Source organism: Lucilia cuprina, chromosome 3 (genome assembly GCF_022045245.1).
Source record: "Lucilia cuprina isolate Lc7/37 chromosome 3, ASM2204524v1, whole genome shotgun sequence".
Classification (NCBI taxonomy): domain Eukaryota; kingdom Metazoa; phylum Arthropoda; class Insecta; order Diptera; family Calliphoridae; genus Lucilia; species Lucilia cuprina.
Genome location: NC_060951.1, coordinates 6,842,428 through 6,846,969, shown reverse-complemented (window position 1 = coordinate 6,846,969; position 4,542 = coordinate 6,842,428). Strand labels below are relative to the sequence as shown.

The 4,542-nt window shown below is 24.4% G+C and overlaps 1 protein-coding gene across 3 annotated transcripts in view; it reads right to left on the bottom strand.

Moving 5' to 3' along the window:
* LOC111688620 (serine/threonine-protein kinase minibrain) overlaps positions 1-4,542 on the bottom strand; it is a 46,287-nt gene that overhangs the window by 40,420 nt on the left and 1,325 nt on the right. The gene's annotated exons all lie outside the window — the stretch shown is intronic.

Below are 4,542 nucleotides of genomic sequence, written 5' to 3'. Positions count from 1 at the left end.
TAGACTAGACTATAGACTAGACTAGACTATAGACCAGACTATAGACTAGACTATAGACTAGACTCTGGACTAGACTATAGATTAGACTATAGTCTAGTCTATAGTCTAGTCTATAGTCTAGTCTAAGTCTAGTCTATAGTCTAGTCTAAAGCCTAGTCTGTAGTCTAATCTATAGTCTAGTGTATAGTCTATCCTACAGCCATGACTTTAGTTTAGGATGGAAAATTAGTTGATTACTTTTTACTTGCCTGCTTTCTTTCCATTTACAAACAGCAAATGTATATTTTAGTTTTCTGCTCTTTTTCTACGCTTTTTTTTATATCTTAAATGTTAAAGATTATTGAACCTTTTGTCAACAACCACAACAACAGAATTAGAAGAAAAAGAAGAAGAAAAAACCTAAACTTATATTCTTTATTATTGACGTCAATATATAAATTGTATTTATAACCAATATAATTGTTGGTTTATTTTTTTCGATGTGTTTTATTTGTTAAAATTTCTAATTGAATTGTTAATTACTTGTGAGACATTTGCTTGTTTCCAAGTTGGATTGTGTTTGGTTTGAGGTTTATTGAGTTATTTTTGTTTGAAATTTAAACGAAATATGACAGAAATAGTTAATTATTTTGGATGAGTTTTTTTTTCATTTATGGCAAGAGATAATGTTAAGGGGAACTTGAAAGAATAGGAAAAAAGATGTTTGGAAAAAGAAAAGCAAATTTATTTAGAATTTTTTAAAAAATTTAATTTTTTGGCATTTTTTATGTCAGCAAATATGTATGTTATGACATTTTTATGTCAAGAAATATGTCATAGCTGTGAAATTAGAAAAAAATTATATAGTTTTATATTATTTTTAAAAAGTTTAGCAAAAATTTAGTTTTTCTTGAAAAAAATGTTAAGACATTTTTATGTCGGCCATTATGTCATGACATAGAAAAACATGTATGGTAAAAAAAAAAGAAATATTTTTCTTACTTTTCAAAAGTTTTAAGTTAAAAATTACAATTTTGTTAATTTTTAATTTTATTTAAAGAAAATATTATGACATTATGTCATGACATAATGTTAACAATGGTAATTCAAAATTTCTTAAACATGTTTCTTTTTTAATATTTTTTTAACCAAAAAATCAATTGTCTCTTTTATGTCATTAGCATATTTTAACAATCTTTACAGTTTTTTTTTCAATTTATGACTTGACATATTTTTGACATGACATACAACGTACACACATGTCACATCTATTTAAACTAAAGTGCATTTAAGAAAAAAACTTTTAAAAGAAATCTTTACTTAATTTTCTTCTCACAAAAACATTTCAAAAAAGTTTTTCGCTAAAAATAAACAAAAATGTCAGCAGAGGATATGCAAACATTAACAAAAGGCAACAACAAGAACAACATGAACAAAAAGAAAACCCAATAAAATGTCAACATACGTTGTTGTTTGCAAGTTGACGTTAACAAACGAACGAATAGCGGAAAAGTTGCAGAAAAAAAAACAAATCGATTAATTTGATTCTATTTTTTTTGTAATTTTAAACAAAAGTAGAAAGAATTAAAAAAAACTTTTAAATAAAACTTTTTACATAAAAATAGTGTCGATCTTTAGAGGAATGTGATAAGTATCGTAAATATCACATGGGAAAAGTATCATGCTTTTTTAAGTTTTTAAAGAAAAGTAATTTTATTGGCTAATTTTTAAATTTAAAGTTTAGTTAAACATTTCCTTTCAATTATGTCATGACATTCATTATTAATGTCAGCCCTATGTCAAGATATAAAATTAAATTTCTAAAAACAATTTGCATAATTTAATTTCTTTCTTTTAATTTAATGTTTTTAACAAAATTTTTGAAGTTTGACATTTTTATGTCAGCCATATGTCAGCCATATGTCATGACATGAGATATGTTTTTTTTTTTTGTTATGAAACCTTTTACATTTTATTTATATTTAATGTTTTTGCAATTTTTTTTAGAGATTTTTATGTCAGTCTAATGTTATGACATATGTATGTATGTCATGACATAAACTAAACACATTATTATATTTGTTATGAAACCTTGTTTTCTTAGTGTTTTAAACAGTTCAGATTGTTTTTTTATATCAGTATTATGTTATGACATAAATATGTCTTGACATAAACTAAACAAATTGTCGCAAAACTAAACATTAAATATTTCGTCGGCATAAAACTTTTTTTGTTATTTTCTTTTATAATTTTCTTAATTAAATGGTTTTGATACCTTTATGTCAGCCATATGTTATGATATTATTATGTCAGCCATATGTCATGACACTAAATATTTTGTCGGCATTAAAACTTTATTCTTCTTTTTCTTTATAATTTTCTTAATTAAATCGTTAAGACTCTTTTATGTCAGCCATATGTTATGGTATTATTATGTCAGTCATATGTCAAGACATAAATTATATTTTAAGAAAAAAAAAAATCATTTAAAATTTCTAAACTTTAGTTGAAAATTTAAGCCATAACAAACATTTTTGAAGTTCAGACATTTTTATGTTAGCCATATGTCATGACATAAAATTTTTTTGTCATAAAACTTATTTCTTTTATTAATATGCTTTATAATTTTCTTAATAACAAAGTTTAGACACTTTTATGTCAGCCATATGTTATGATATTATTATGTTATGATATATTATGTCAGTCATATGTCAAGACATGAAATTTTATTTAATTAAAAATTCATTCAAATTATTAAATTTACTTTAAAATTTAAGCTGTAACAAACATTTTTGAAGTTGAGACATTTTTATGTCAGCCATATGTCATGACATAAAATATTTTGTGGGCCTAAAACTTATATTCTTGTTTGTTTCTTCGTAATTTTCTTAAGTTTAGACACTATTTTATTAGTGATATGTTATGTCATGGCATGAAATATTATGTTACGCTAAATTTTCCTTAACAAAACAGTTTTATGTCACCCACATGTTATGGCATACATATGTCTAAATTTAACAGTTAAAACATTTTTCTATCAGCCATTTTTTTATGACATATAATGTCTTTATTTAATTTCCTTTTTTTAGTTCTTTAAGATATTTTGATGTCATCCATATGTTATGACATAGTATGTTATGACATAAATTTTATGTCAGCATAAAATTTAAATATTTTAATTTTTCTTTACAATTTCCCAAAATTTTCATTTAAAACTTATTTGTGATAGCTATATGTTATGTCATATGTCATGATATAAAATGTTATGTCAGCATAAAATTTCGCAAATATTTACTTATTTTATATTTCTTTGCAATTCTAGAATGTCAAACAACAAAACATTTTCAAGTCTTGCATATGTTAGCCAACAAGACATTTTTATGTCTGCCATATGTTATGACATAAACATAAATTTTTTTTAATAGATTTTACAATTTTTCTACTAAAATGTTTACACCTTTAAAATGTCATGAAATTTAATTTTTTTTTTGGCTCACCCTAATATTCAAAAAACATTTTCTTGACATTTGTCTAACATGAACTCTTTTAGCTAATATTACTTAAGACAATTAGCCAGAGAGATAAAAAAAAGTTTTTATTGGTCAGTTTGACAGTTTTGTAAGGCATTTCATTTAGACAATCATTCTTATGATGACTCTTACCAATTCGTAATATTCTACAAAATGTTAGTGTCATGTTAATGTCTAAATATAGACAAAAGAAAGTTTTCTGTCTTCAACAAACTCCTTCCTCCTTTTAGTCTCGATAACTAGAACTAAAAACTAGAAGATACCGGCAAAAAATATTTAAACCTTATTATTATTGTTTTTTTTTTTTTTTTTTGTCTACTTAAAATGATTATCAACTGAAATGACATGTCAAAGATTTGCAGAAACGTTTTTCCTTTATTTTTCATTCAATTCAAAACGAAAAAAGTATAAACTGTCGTCAAGTGCACAAAAATTCTTAAGAGATGAAGCTAACGAAACACATACATACCAGAAAAAGAAAAGAAATCCTCTATAAAATGATATAAAAATTCAAAGAATTGAAGAAAAAAATGTAATAAAACTATTACACAATTTGGCATAACATATGTATGCACATGTGTACGTACGTATATGTTTATATGAAGAAAAATGTCTGTAGAAAAATCTTAAGATTACATTTTTGCATAATTCAGCAGAAGTAGAAAAAAATCCCTAAGAATTCTCAAGGAGTGGGATAACAGAAAACAATCAATATGTAAAAGAAAAAATATTTGAGAAATAACATTGTTTAACAGACTTCAAATGTTTGTTTAAATGAAGAGACATAGAAATGTAATAAAATATTTAATTACATGTCATGACTTATTTGATGACATGTGACATTTTTAATGGTAAACTTTACATAGAACCAAAACAAAACTAAAAAATTACTCAAATTGAGTTAAAAAATAATAGAGCAGAACTCAAGTAGAACTAGAACAGAACTAGAACAGAACTAGAACAGAACTAGAACAGAACTAGAACAGAACTAGAACAGAACTAGAACAGAACTAGAACAGAACTAGAACAGAAC